Below are 15,948 nucleotides of genomic sequence, written 5' to 3'. Positions count from 1 at the left end.
ACCTAGAATTGTGTACCCTGCAAAATTACCTTTCAAAAGTGAAGGTGGAATAAAGACTTTCTCAGACAAACAAAAATTGAAGGAATTTGTTTCCAGTAGACCTGCAAGAAATGTTAAAAGAAGTTCTTCAGAGAGAAGAAAAATGATACAGGTCAGAAACCGGGATCTATATAAAGAAAAAAAGAGCATTGAAGAAGGAATAAGTGAAGGTAAAGTAAAAACTTTTATTTTTCCTATTCATAATTGATATAACAGATAACAGTTTGTTCAAAATAATAGCAACAATGTATTTGATTATGTATGCTTATGTATAAGTGAATGTATATGTATATAAGTGAATGTATATATATACATGGGCAAATGTATGCTATGTATAAGTGAAATGAGTGACAGCAATGATACTAGAGACAGGGGGGAGAAATTATGATTATTTTGTTATTATATGGTACTCACACTACCTGTGAAGTAGTCTAGTGTTATTTGTAAGTGGACTTGGATTAGATGTAAATATATACTGCAAACTCTAGGGCAACCACTAAAAAAAGGTAAAAATACATAACTGATATGCTATGAAAGGAAAAACAATGGAATCATATAAAATGCTCAATTAAAACCACAAAATGCAGGAAAAAAATGAAAGACAAAAATAGGGACAATGAACAAGGGCAACAAACAGAAAGCAGCAACAAATACGGTAGATTTTTGCATGTGTGTGTGAGGAAGACTGGCTCTGAGCTAACATCCACTGTCAATCCTCCTCTTTTTGCTGAGGAAGATTAGCCCTGAGCTAACATCTGTGCCCATCTTCCTCTATTTTGTATATGGGACGTCACCACAGCATGGCTTGATGAGCAGTGCATAGGTCCTCACCCAGGATCCGAAATTATGAACCCCAGGCCGCCAAAGCAGAGAGCACGAACTTAACCACTACACCACTAGGCCGGCCCCACAAATATGGTAGATATTAATCCAACTACGTCAATAATCACTTTGAATGTCAATGGTCTAAATGCACCAATTAAAAGACAGATTGTCAGAATGGATCAAAAAACAAGACCCAACTATATGTTGTCTACAAGAATTCAGTTTAAATCTAAAGACATATAGATTAAAGGCAAACGGATGGATAAAATTATACCATGCTAACACTAATCAAAAGAAAGTGGGAGTAGCTATATTAATTTTAGGCAGAGCAGACTTCAAAGCAAGGAAGGTTAACAACGATAAAGAGAGGCATTACATAAAGATAAAGGGATAAATTCTCCAAGAAGACATGCACCTTCCTTAACATGTATGTGCCTTACAACAGAGCGTCAAAACACATGAGGCAAAAACTCATAGAACTGCAGAGAACAATAGATGAATCCACTATTACAGTTGGAGACTTCAACCTCCCTCGATCAGAAATGGACAGATCCAGCAGACAGAAAATCATTAAGGACATAGTTGAACTCAACAACGCCATCAATCAACCAGATATAATCAACATCTATAGACTACTTCATCCAACAACAGCAGAATACACATTCTTCTCAAGCTCACATGGAACATTCACCAGGATAAACCCATATTCTGGGCCATAAAACATACCTTAACAAATTTAAAAGAATATACATCATACAATGTCTGCTTTCAGACCATAATGGAATTAAACTAGAAATCAATAACAGAAAGATACCTGGAAAATCCTAAAATACATAGGATTAAACAACACACTTCTAAATAATACATGGATCTAATAAGAAATCGTGAGAGAAATTTAAAATATTTTTGATCTATATGAAAATGAAAAGATGACATCAAAATTTGTGGAATGCAGCAAAAGCAGTGCTTAGAGGGAAATTTATATCATTGAATGCATATATTAAAAAAGAAGAAAGATCTAAAATCAGTCATCTAAACTTCTATCTTAGGAAACTAGAAAAAGAAGAGCAAATTAAACTCAAATTAAGCAGAAGAAAAGCAATAATAAAAATTAGAGCAGAAATCGAAGAAATTGAAAACAGAAATTCAACAGAGAAAATCAACAAAACCAAGAGCTGGTTCTTTGGAAAGATCAGTAAAATTAACAAGCCTCTAGCCAGGCTATCTAAGAAAAAAAGAGAAAGGACACAAAACACTAATATCAGAAATGAAAGAGACTACATCACTACAGATCCTATGGACATTAAAAGGATAATAAAGGAATATTACGGACAACTCTGTGCCTACAAATCTGATAACCTAGGTGAAATTAATCAATTCCTTGAAAGACACAACTTTCCAAAACACACAAGAAGAAACAGACAATCTGATTAGTCCTATGTCTATTAAGAAACTGAATCAATAATAACTTTCCAAAACAGAAAGCATCAGTCCCAGATGGATTCATTGGTGAATTCTAGGAAACATTTAAGGAAAAAATTACACCAATTCTCTACAATCTGTTTCAGAAGATAGAAACACAGGGATATTTTCTAACTCATTCTATGATGCCAGCATTACCCTAATACCAAAACCAGATAAAGACATTACAAGAAAACTACAGACTGGTATCTCTCATGATCACAGATGCAAAAGGTTTCAACAAAATATTAACAAATCAAATCCAATAATGTATAAAAAGAATTATATACTTGGTCCAAGCAGATTTATCTCAGGTACGCAAGGCTGATTTCAACAGTTGAAAATCAATTAATGTAATCAATCACATTAACAGGCTAAACAAAAGAAATCACATGATCATATCAATAGATGCAGAAAAGGCATTTGACAAAATCTAGCACCAATTCATGATAAATACTCCCAGTAAACTAAGAATAGAGGGGAACTTCTTCAACTTGATAAAGATTCTACAAAAAATTCACACATAACATCATACTTAATGGCAAGAAACTTGAAGCTTCCACACTAAGATCAGGTTCAAGGCAAGGATGTCCCCTCTCACCACTCCTTTTCAACATCTTACTAGAAGTTCTGGCTAATTCAATAAGACAAGAAAAGGAAATAATAGACAAGAACAGGAAGAAATAAAACTTTGTTTTCAGATGACATGATCGTCTATGTAGAAAATCCAAAAGAACTGACAAAAAAACTCCTGGAACTCGGGGGCTAGCCTGGTGGCATAGTGGTTAAGTTCATGTGCTCCACTTCAGCGGTCCATGGTTTGCAGGTTCGGATCCCAAGTGCAGACCTATGCAATTCTTATCAAGCGATGCTGTGGCAGGCATCCCATCTATAAAGTAGAGGAAGATGGGCACAGATGCTAGCCCAGAGCCAATCTTCCTCAGCAAGAAGAGGAGGATTGGCAACAGGTGTTAGCTCAGGGCTGCTCTTCCTCACCAAAACAAAAACAAAAACAAAATCTCCTGGAACTAATAAGAAATTATAGCATGGTTGCAGGGTACAAGGTTAATATACAAAAGTCAATCACTTTCCTATATACCATCAATGAATAAGAGGAATGTGAAATTAAAACACAATACCATTTATATTGGCACCCCCCCAAAAGAACTACTTAGGTATAAATCTAACAAAATATGTACAAGATCTATATAAGGAAAACCACAAAACTCTGATAAAAAAAAATCAAAGAAGAATGAAATAAATGGAGAGATGTTCCATGTTCATGGATAGAAAGAGTCAATATTGTCAAGATGTCAGTTCTTCCCAACTTGATCTACAGATTCAATGCGATCTCAATCAAAATCCCAACAAGTTATTTTTGGATATTGAGAAACTGATTCTAAAGTTTATATAGAGAGGCAAAAGAACTAGGATAGCCAGTGCAATATTGCAGGAGAAGAACAAAGTTGGAGGACTGACACTACCTGACTTCAAGACTTACTATAAAGCTACAGTAATCAAGATGGTGTGATCTTAGGGAAAGAACAAATGAATAGATCAATGGAACAGAATAGAGAGCCCAGAAATAGACTTACATAAATACAGTCAACTGATCTTTGACAAAGGACCAAAGGCAATAAAATGGAGCAAAGATAGTCTTTTCAACAAACGGTGATGGAACAACTGGACATCCACATGCAAAACAATGAATCTAGACACAGACACTATACCCTTCACAAAACTTAACTCAAAATAGATCACAGACCTAGATGTAAAATGCAAAACTATAAAACTCCTAGAAAATAACATGGTAAAAAATCTAGATGATCCTCGGTTTGGGAATGACTTTTTAGATACAACATCAAAAGCACCACCCCTGAAAGGAAGAATTGATAAGCTGGACTTCATTAAAATTAAAAATTTCTGCTCTGTGAAAGACACTGTCAAGAGAATGAAAAGACAAGCCACAGATTGGGAGAAAATATTTGCAAAAGATATATCTGATAAAAGACATCCAAAATATACCAAGAACTCTTAAAACTCAAGGTTAAAAAAATCTGATTAAAAAAACGTGCCAAAGACCTTAACAGATACCTCACCAAAGAAGATACACAGACGAGAAATAAGCATATGAAAAGACACTCCATATCATATGTTATCAGAGAAATGCAAATTAAAATAACAAGATACCACTACACACCTATTAGAATGGCCAAAATCTGGCACACTGACACCAACAAATGCTGGTAAGGATGTGGAGCAACAGAAACGCTCATTCATTGCTGGTGGGAATGCAATATGGTGTAGCCACTTTGGAAGACAGTTTGGTGGGTTCTTACAAAACTAAACATATTCTTACTATATGATCCAGGAATTGCACTCCTTGGTATTTACCCCAAGGAGTTGAAAACTGATGTCCACACAAAACCTGCACACAGATGTTTATTGCAGCTGTTTTCATAATTGCCAAAAGTTGGAAGCAACCAAGAAGTCTTTTAGTGAGTGGTATTGAAAATAAACTGTGGTACATCTAGACAACGGAAAATTATTCAGAACTAAAAACAAACGAGCTATCAAGCCATGAAAAGACATGGAGGAACCTTAAAAGCATATGACTAAGTGAAAGAAGCCAATCTGAAAAGGCTACATACTGTATGATTCCAACTATATGACACCCTGGAAAAGGCAAACCTATGGGGACAGTAAAAGATCAGTGGTTGCCGGGGGTTGGGGGTAGGAGGGATGAATAGACACAGCACAGAGGATTTTTAGGGCAGTGAAACTATTCTGTATGATACTATAATGACAGATACATGTCATTATACGTTTGTCTAAACTCATAGAATACACAACACCAGAGTGAACCCTAATGTAAACTGCAGACTTTGGGTGGTTCTGATGCATCAATGTAGGTTCATCAATTGTAACAAAAGTACCAGTCTGGTGGGAGATGTTGATAATGGGGAAGGCTTGCTATGTGTGGAGGCAGAGAGTATATGAGAAATCTCTGTACCTTCCACTCAATTTTGCTGTGAACTTAAAACTGCTCTAAAAAAATAAAGTCTATTACAAAAAAAAACTTACACACTTAGCCTCATCAAACCCCACATACATACCAACTTTCACCTCTCTCCCTTTGCTGAGATATAAGAAGGTAACAACATAGGATGGATAGTGGGGAAACAGCCTCCCTGAGAGCATCTCCGGCTTGGAGGGATGAAGTGGGGATGGGTCTTATCCTTTGGACCCTCCAGATATACTAGGTCAGCATCTACAACGTGTTAGTAGAAATGAATGTTTGATTTGTGCTGGGCATTAGCAGCAGAGCAATGGCAGCAGCAATGGAAAGGCTTGGAGCTTGTTGAATTTACCCAGGAGACACCCTCACAGGCTTGTGAAGACTCTGCTAGCATTCATCAGGCTGGCAGCCCTACCTCGGAACGAGTCAGAATCTTTAATATGCTAGCGTGCATTGTGAATTTCCAAAGTAGTAATAAAGTACCCATCATTTCTCAAAGCTTTTAACTAGCAGTCCTTTCTTCAAGCACCTCTCGGAATTTAAGAGCGACAAGCATTGAGAATGCTGATTTATTACCCTTTCATTTCTCTCCCCCAACTCATTTGCCAGTCCTCACTTGCTTTTCTGTGGCTAACACCATTGCATGCAAGGGAAGTTCAACAGTGCATCATGTCAATGTCTGGCATTTCTTCCATGTCAGTGTCCTCTAACTTATTTACACTTTCAGCTGGTAACAGGCATAAGTCCCGAAGTTCTCAATAATGACAAAAAATCTATTAAAGTCTTCATCTGCTGGTTCACTGCAAGCCTCACTGCAACCAAAAGTCTGTGCCAAGAGTTGTTAGAGCTGATTTATCAGCACAGTCCTAAGCATTAGCAACTGTATAAGTGGAATCCTTAAGACTGGGCTCTTTCAGAAAGTCATAGATCCTAGGACTCTGTCAACTGCAGCAAGCATGCCATTACCAAAAACAAACACACACACCCAAAGGTGTTTGTACTTGCTCTTCAAGGAGTGAAGAGCTTTGGTCACAAGGCTGTATTGTGGGTGTGACATGAAGCGGCAGGTAAGAAATTCAAGAGCAGTTGACAAGGGGGTGAACCGAAAAATTTTTCAGTTTTTATTCAGTTCTACTGGCCTTCATTGAACTCATGTCATGGTTTACAGTGGTTATCGAGCCAATGAGAAAATCTTTTTCTAGCAACTCATGTTTTTCTTCTTTCCTCCCTCCCTCCCTTCCTTCTTTTCTTTTTTTCTTTCTCTCTTTCTTCTTTCTTTTTTTTACAACTTTATTTAGATGTATTTTATAGCTCATGTAATTCGCCTATTTCAGTTGTACAATTCAACGAGAGAATGTTCATCTAAGCTGCACAGCTCCTACAGGAACTAGCCCAAGAACCTGAAATTGCTGCTCCAAGGGTAGAATTTTATGGCTTAGAAGCAACATGGTTTGAATTCAAATCCTGGTTAGGCTATTCCCTAGCTATGTGCCTGTGGCTAAGCAAATCTCTCCAGCTTGGGTTTTTACTATGAGAATTCAATTAAGTAAATTTAAATTAATTAAAATGGAAGAGGATTAGCACAGAAATCTCACTACCTGGCTGTTGGGGTTGAACAGACCCTGCAAGCAGCTACCTTTCTCTCTGACCTCTTCATACCAGGATATGCTGTTTGTTTTCTAGTCATCAGTCTTGGGTTACTTACTTCCAGTATTAACCACAAGGGTGGGGTGTTAACCAGTCATAACATTTGAAGAATCATGATCAAATTTAGACCTTGGAATAGTTTCCTGGGAAGGGAGTGTGAATGGAGGTGGGGGAGGGGTGATGACTTTGATGGCTCCTTGACCTTGAAGTCAGCCTTGCAAGGAAGCTCAAAGAGTAATTCTTCTAGGGACACATCCAGTCTCCATTTGTCTTCCCACATTGCACAAAGCCTGCAGTGTTGCAGCACCTTCAAAAGGAGCATCAATTCTAGCGTTAGCCGGATTATTTTACATTTTTCTTAGAATGCTTATGGAGGCCGTTTGCTAGTTGGTAGAACATAACAGGCTTTAGAGTCAGGTCTGGGCTCTTCCCAGCTCTGCCAGTTAGTAACTACATGGCCTTAGGCCCTTACTCACTGTGCTCATTTTAGAATGGAGATCCTGATAGCACCTGACTCATTGCTGGAAAAATGTGATAATAATAATGATAACACTGATACTTACAGAGTACTAAGTCTGTGCAAGACACTGGTTTCAGCATTTTATCCGTATAACCTCATTTACTCCTCCCAATGGAACTGAGGTTGCTGCATCCATTAGTTCCCTTTTATAAAGGAGCAAACAAAGTCCAGAGAGAGGCCACTTCACCTGTCTGAGGTCACACAGTAAAAGGTGGAGCAGGGATCTGACAACCCGAGCTTCATCTGGCTTCGTCTGGCTTCATCACCCTCGTGTTCAATCACCCCACCAGACTACTTTCCCATGCTATATTGTCTCTTCTAAAGGAAACAATGTATGCAAAATACAAGCGCAATAAATGGTAAAGTTGAAATAATAAATTATACTTCAATTTCCCCAGGCCTCACCAGCCTATGGAGTTCATACAAATAGTAACAATAGACATTTCACTCAGTTACGCCTCTGCCTGCAAGTCTCCTGAAGTTATTCCTGGGATGTCTCACGTGGCCCTCCTGTCCTTCCACACTTGCCCCTCCCTGAAGGCCCTGCCTTGAAGTCCCTTGAGGGTGGAGCTTCACCCTGCTTCTCTTGTGGGTGTCCTCTGTGCCCCTTTCCAGGGCCCAAACCCTCTGTTCAAGTTCCCTGGTCCCTAAGCAGAAATGGGGCACCTGGGCCACCACAGTCAACACTGTCAACTTGGAGACCAGTAACTCTGCTGGGTTCTCCATCAGCCGTGTCCCGTTCAATTCAAAAGACATTTTTTAAGCAACTGTTACATTTTGGAAATGGTACTAAAAGACGTGTAAAAATGAAGTAAGATGCAAGCAATCAGCACGTCCAGACTGGTACTCGAGAGCAGCTTCGGAACCCTCGTGTCTGCTTATGCTAAGGTCCCAAACAAGGTCAGCCTTTCTTACCATATTCATTAAAAACAGTGAAGGTTATTAAAGAGAAGGTTTTGTTGTTGTTGTTTGTGGTGGGCAGCTTAGAAAAATGCCCAGGTAAGACTTGCTAGTACCTATTTACTTAAACGATCGTCTTTACATTTGAATTCTTGCCAAGGAAATGTCTTAGCTTTTGCTTCCCAGCTAGTCAATGAAAGCATCTGAACCTTGCCTGGGCATTGCAGCCTCATAATCCCCCTTCCTACCTGTTACCAGGAGTTCTATTAGTGGCCTCTCAGGGATTTTGGTATATAGTTACCTTAGACCAAAATGTCCTAGTTTACTCCGAAGCACTTTATTCCTCAGAGGAAGTCACTGTAAATTTAGAAAACCAACCCTACTCCTCTTCCAACCAAGGAGACATAAGACCGAAGAACAATGATGTGTCCAATTACCCAGGTGACCGTGGGGAGAGAATTAGATAAGAGATCTCTAGGTAAATAAAAATGTCTACATAAATGTTATGAAAACTGAAGCTGAGGAAATTGTAGTTATTTTTCTATAGCCTTAAACTTACTAAAAGTAAAGGCAAAAGCAAGATACTTCCCATCAAGAGGAGACAGAGAGAAGCACTAGCAGAAGTTCAAAGCAAGCCTGTATGCAGGGGGCGGGGGGGGGGGCAGTGGTTACTTAGTAACTCCCTGCTCTCTCACAAAACTGGTTTAACCAAACTTTGTCCTACAAGGCCTTTTCACAGCCCTGCGTCATTTATTGGGCAAGAGGGTCAAGGGCCTGGTACTGAGTATAAGCCCAGAGAAACCCTGAGAGTAGATGGGGAGCCGATGACGAGGGGAGGCCTGCAGGAGGCTGTGTGTGAGCCGGAGAGCGTCTGACTGTAGCCCCAACCCAGAGAAATGGTCCTGGGAGGCTCTGCTGGCCTGGCTGCTCACAGGCCAAGGCCTCACGGGAAACCCTGTCCAGCAGAATCAGAACAATGAGGGGACAGGGACAGAGCTATACCGGGGTCTAGAAGCCAAAGGTCAAACTGACAGGGGAGGGGGAAAGGAAGCCCCTGTGGGCTGGGGGAGTAGGAAGGCCCTAGAGTAGCCGGGGGCTTCAGAATCCCCCAAAATGGAATTGTTTAATGGATTCTCAAAGCACGTTCTATGGACAAGCAGCATCCGCAAGGCCTGGGGACTTGTTTCAAATGCAAATTCTCAGGCCCCAACCAAGATCATCAAAATCAGAACTCTGGGACTGGGGCCCAGCATTCTGTGTTTTAGAAAGCCCTTCAGGTAATTCTGATGACTGCTACAGTTTGAGAACAACTGGTTTAATGAATTGTTATGTTCAAGATATTGAGGCCCCATCTACCTCCCCTTAAATAGTACTGAGAACAAAGGATGTAATTTATGTCACCTTTGTATAAGAAAGAGGGTGTATTAGTTTCCTATTGCTGCTGTAAAAAATGATCACAAACTTAGCGGCTTAAAACAACACAAATTTATTGTCCTACAGTTCTGGAGGGCAGAAGTCCAAAATCAATCTGATTGGGCTCAAGTCAAGTTGTCAACAGGGCTGGTTCCTTCTGAAGGCTCTGAGGGGAGAGTCAATTTCCTTGCCTTTTCCAGCTTCTACAGGCTGTCCTTCCTTGGCTCATGACCCCTTCCTCTATCTTCAAAGGGTAGCATCTTCAAATCTCTCATCCTCACCTTGCCTCCTGTCCTAACTCTTACTCTACTGCCTCCCTCTTACAAGGGCCCTTGGAATTACAACGGACCAACTCAAGATAATCTTCGTATCTCAAAATCTTTAACTTAATCACACCTGCAAAGTCCCTTGTGCCATGAAAGGCAACATTCACAGGTTCTGGGGATTAGGATGTGAATATCTTTGGAGGGCCATTATTCTGTCTACTGCAGGGAGGAAGATGAGCAGATGCATTTTCATTTGCTTGTATTCACATAAATAAACACTGTAATGATGCATAAGAAACAAATGAAAGTGATTACCTATGGGAAATGTGGGAAGTGGGTAAAGGGAAACAGGGATGGGAGCAAGGACTCTCTTCCCAAAGCATACTTTTTATATTATTTTGAGCTTTGAGCCAGGCAAATATATTATCTGTTACAAAATGATAACACTAAAAAATAAAAAGGGATGAGAAACCTTTTTAATAGTTTTGTGTGTGTGTGTGGAAGATTAGCCCTGAGCTAACATCTGTGCCCATCTTCCCCTATTTTACGTGGGACACCTGCCACAGGATGGCTTGATAAGCGGTGCGTAGGTCTGCGCCCAGGATCCGAACCTGTGAACCTGGGGCCGCCAAAGTGGAGCACGTGAACTTCACCACTATGCCACTGGGCTGGCCCCCATTTTTAATAATTTTTGCCACTTTTAGTAATTTTTGCCTGTTGAACTGTTCTGCTTGAACAGTTTATGCCAGAGACTAAACCACTGGGAACTTTGGAGTCATAGGAATTACAAGTATTAAGAGAAAAGCATTTTAGTGGTGATATAGTTACTAGGGGAAGAAGAAACAAGATAAAAGGATGGCCCATCTGGCTTGGATGTGAACAAAACAAGAGAGACACTAAGTCATACATAAGGGACTAAGCTCAGCCTTTAAGGAAAAGTTACTGTTTTGGTTTTGGGTAGTTTGTTTTTGAGTTAGAGAGTTCTCCTGAGGATCTTTCCAGTCCAAGTTTCCAGCAAAGAAGAGGGTCTGAGATCCCAACTCCTTCTACCTTTTTTTAATTTTTTTTACCTAAGTAATATATTGTGTCCATTAAATTGCATGCTATTTTCTTAAACAGGAGTAAATAGGAGAGCTCTCTGCCCTGAACATGTAAGAGAATGTCAGACACTCTCATACTAGTGCTGATCATTAGCTCATTGTTGAACATTAAGCTATAACAGCAGAGCAGGACAACTAAGATTTTGAGAACACAGCCAGGTGCATGCCAGGGAAATCATTTGCATGCAGTTAAAGGATCATTTGCATACAAACTTTATGTGTAACACTGGGAGCTGTTTCACCTGCGTTATGCACAAGAGGAAACTTCTGTCCCCTGCCCCCCATTCCCATCTTACTGCCTGACCTCCAACAGAGACTCCCAGGCAGAAGTGTCCCCAAGGATCATTTTGTACATATTTTGCATCCCCTCAGTGGTCCACCACTTATCACTTTTTCATTCCATATGTTCATCAACTCCTCAGACAGGCAGCCACCCTGGTCACTCCAGATCCCACATGCCAGCTGACTCTGACTACTCCTGACATAAGGCAAAAAAAGCTTCAAGTGTGAGCATACTTCTCATTTGCATGTTTTGATTATTCTTCCAGCTAGAGCAATCTGGCCTTTGCAGTGCCATTTATTATACACACAGTGTATGTCAGTCCCTGTGCTTGATAGGGGGTTGGGGAGGGAGTCACAAAGATAAATCAAGACATGTCCCCGCCCTCAAGTTATAGCCAAGTAGAGACCACCAATGCATAAAGACCTAAAATGCAAACAGTGCCATGAGAAAGGTATGAATAAAAAGCTAAGGAAAGACACATGCAGAAGCAATTAATTCTTCTTGGGAGAGTCACAGAAAGCAAGAGAGATATGATATTTACAGGATATGCAGGAGCTGGCAAAGTAGACAGGGAACGGCAACCCAACCCAAGCCACGGGGAAAGTATGAAGTGTGCAAGTACACAGACAATCTCCACAGACAGTTCACCTGTCAAGGCAGAAAAGACAGGGCTAGGTTATGAAAGGCTTTGCTGGCAGTTAGGACTATGGAGGTTCTTCTACAGGCAACAGCGGTCTTCTAGAAGGGTGCGTTCCCAGGTCAGATTTGTGTTAGGAACGTAATTCCAATGGAATTGTAGGAGGCCTTTATGGGTTTAGTAGACTTTACTGGCAATTTGGGAACCTTCTGAGGAGGGGTTGTATTATACAGTGCACACTCCATCCTCATGTTATGGCTCCCTGTTCTCTCTCTCTCCCTATCTAGGCTCCCATTTCCAAAAGAAAGTTCCAAATTCTTTTTTTTTTTGAGATATAATTGACATGTACAATCATGCGTCGCTTAACGACGGGGATAGACTTGGAGAAATGCATCATTAGGTGATTTAGTTGTTGTGCAAACATCATAGTGTACTTACACAAACCTAGATGGTCTAGCCTACTACACACCTAGGCTACGTGATACTAATCTTATGAAACCACCGTTGTATATGTGATCCATCATTGACTGAAATGTTATGCAACACGATTATAACGTTGTATTAGTTTCAGATGTACATGATTCAATATTTGTATATATTGCAAAATGATCACAATAAGTCTAGTTAACATCCATCACCACTGTTACAAATTTTTTTCTTGTGATGAGAACTTTTAAAATCTATTCTCTTAGCAACTTTCAAATATACAATACAGTATTAACTATAGTCACCATACCGTACATTATATCCCCATTATTTTATAATTGGAACTTTGTACCTTTGAACTCCTTCACCCATTTTGTCTACCCCCGCCCCTCCTCTGGCAACCACCAATCTATTCTCTGTATCTATGAGTTCAGTTTTGGTTTTTTTTTTGTTTTCATTTTGGACTCCATGTATAAGTAAGGTCATATGGTATTTGTCTTTCGCTGTCTGGCTCATTTCAGTTAGCATAATGCCCTCAAGGGCCATCCATGTTGTCACAAATGGCAAGATTTCTTTCTTGTTTTATGGCTGAATAATATTCCACTGAATAATATTCTATTGGATATATATGTATTCTCTTGGATATATATGTATTCTCTTGGATATATATATCCATTCTTCCACTGATGGACACTTAGGTTGTTTTCATGTCTTGGCTATTGTAAATAAGCTGCAATGAATATGGGGGTGCATATATTTTTTTGGTAGTGTTTTCATTTCCTTCAGATAAATACCCAGAAGTGAAATTGTTAGAGATCATATGGTAGTTCTATTTTTATTTATTTATTTTAACTTTTTGTGTGGGTTTTTTTTTTTTTTTTTTTTTGGTGAGGAAGATTAACTCTGGGCTAACATTTGTGCCCGTCTTCCTCTACTTTATATGAGACACTGCCACAGCACGGCTTGACAAGTGGTGCATTGGTCCACACCTGGGATCTGAACCTGCGAACCTCAGACCAGAGCAGAGCGCGAGAACTTAACTACTACGCTACTGGGCCGGCCCTGGTAGTTCTATTTTTAATTTTTTCTTTTTGTGAGGAAGATCAGCCCTGTGCTAACACCTGCTAATCCTCCTCTTTTTTTGCCAAGGAAGACTGGCCCTGGGCTAACATCCGTGCCCATCTTCCTCCACTTTATATGGGACGCTGCCACAGCATGGCTTGCCAAGCAATGCGTCAGTGCATCCCCGGGATCCAAACCCGTGAACCCCGGGCCGACAGCAGAGGAGCGCGCACGCTTAACCACTTGCACCACAGGGCCAGCCCCATATTTTTAATTTTTTGAGGAACCTACATACTGTTTTCCATAGTAGCTGCACTGATTTACATTCCCACCAACAGTGCATAAGCGTTCTCTTTTCTCCACATCCTCACCAACACTTAACTTCTTGTCTTTTTGATAATATCCATTCTAACAGGTGTGAGGTGATATCTCATTGTGGTTTTGATTTGCATTTCCCTGATGATTAGTGATGTTGAGCATGTTTTCATGTACCTGTTGGCCATCTGTACGTCTTCCTTGGAAAGATGCCTGTTCAGATCCTCTGCCCATTTGTTAATCAAATTATTTGAGGGGGTTTTTTGTTTTGTTTTTGCTATTGAGTTGTATGAGTTCTTTATATATTTTGGATATTAACCCCTTATCAGATATACGATTTGCAAATATTTTCTCCCATTCGGTAGGTTGCCTTTTCATTGTGTTGGAAAGTTCCAAATTATTAACCCCCTATTATGCAGAGCAGCTTCTCCACTTCTCAAAAATCTTGGCCCCAGCCACAACTCAAGCCAGCAGGGGCTCCTTCCATGCTAAATAATTATCAAAGCATTTTTCTAAATAAAGGCAGTTATTTTGTTAAGAGAAATTCTGTTCTATTAAATTATAAACTGTTATATTACCAGCTGTTAAAGGTAATATAAATTTCTTTATCTCATCACACACGAGTCATCTACAATATCAGCAACATTCTAAATATTTTACACATGATGGAAATTATTACGAAACATATTTATGCTTGAGAAACACATGAAAGTATTCCCAAATTTATTTCAGCATTTTAACATCCAAGGTAAAATAACTACAGGACACTGTGTTATGCTTGTTTTAAAAAAGGTTTATTTGTTACAAAATGTTAAATACTAAAGCTAAAAACATATAAATTCAGGTCAGGCTATATTAAAATACACACATACCCTTCTTTGCAAAATTATTAAAGATTGAATTAAACAGATGCTTTAAATAAAATAAAGTACTCTTGAGGACATTTTTGTCTGATTAACTATATCAGTGTAGTGTAGTTTTTTAAATTACAGTTGAAAAGTTTAGCTGTCTTGGAAGTCAAATTTATCCAAATTTTCAGTTTTCTGCTACTGCCCAATATGAAGCCACCATGCTGGCTCGCACAGGGTGAATTTCAGTTATGTTACTGAAACTTCCATATTACAAGCCTACTCTCCTATAATATGAATACAGAGTAGTCAGAATTATACAAAGGGTTATATGAGGTGAAAACCTGGCCTAGAAAGAAAAGGCCTTAGTTCTACTATACAGTATCTTCTCTAATTAAAATGATTGGTAAATATATTGAAGCAGAGACCAGCACAAAGCATACATTCATCTAGAAATAATCTTTCAGTCAAAAAAATCTAAAAGAGCACTCCTTTCTCCAAGATAGTTTATAAGTATTTTTTAATTTCTTGTTATTTTAAATTGAGTTAATTCAAAGGTATTGAAGAGTCTAGGTTTAAAAACTAATTTGACTACTGTTCTGATTAGCTCTGGAGGGCTGTGACATCTGTGTTTATGTCACTCACACAGGTGGTAAAGAACTTTCATAATAAAAACTATATGCTCAACACCAACAGGGCACCAGTTTCCAAACCCAACTTCCACTGAGGTCAAACGACCTAAAAACTATCTACGGTCTATTTAAATGTTAAATAGTATTTTCAAGAAAACATTTTATTTTGCTTTAGAATTTGTATTTTTCAATTTCCTAGATTAAAAGTTACTGATTTAGAATTCTTAGTGCTGTAATTCACATTTAAGAATATGCTTATGAAGAACAAAAGGCTACCAGTGCATTTTAAAAGGTCTTAAATGTGAATGAATTTCTAGAAATCTACTACAGTATCTATTCTTTACAATGCTAATCCTTATCAAATGGGATTTGCCAATAGTTAACTCAAGTGATTAAAATACAAAAAAAAAAATAAAACGCATTCCAGTAATCTTCATCAACACAATCCAATTCAAATCAGGTTTCTTAGAAGATATATGTAGGGAATTTTTACTGTCTTACTCTGACAGTGTTGGTATATATCCGAGGGCTAACTGTACAGCAGTATGTCTAATA

Source organism: Diceros bicornis, chromosome 1, assembly GCF_020826845.1.
Source record: "Diceros bicornis minor isolate mBicDic1 chromosome 1, mDicBic1.mat.cur, whole genome shotgun sequence".
Lineage (NCBI taxonomy): Eukaryota > Metazoa > Chordata > Mammalia > Perissodactyla > Rhinocerotidae > Diceros > Diceros bicornis.
The sequence above is the reverse complement of the archived record's forward strand: the minus strand, read 5'-3'. Positions refer to the sequence as shown.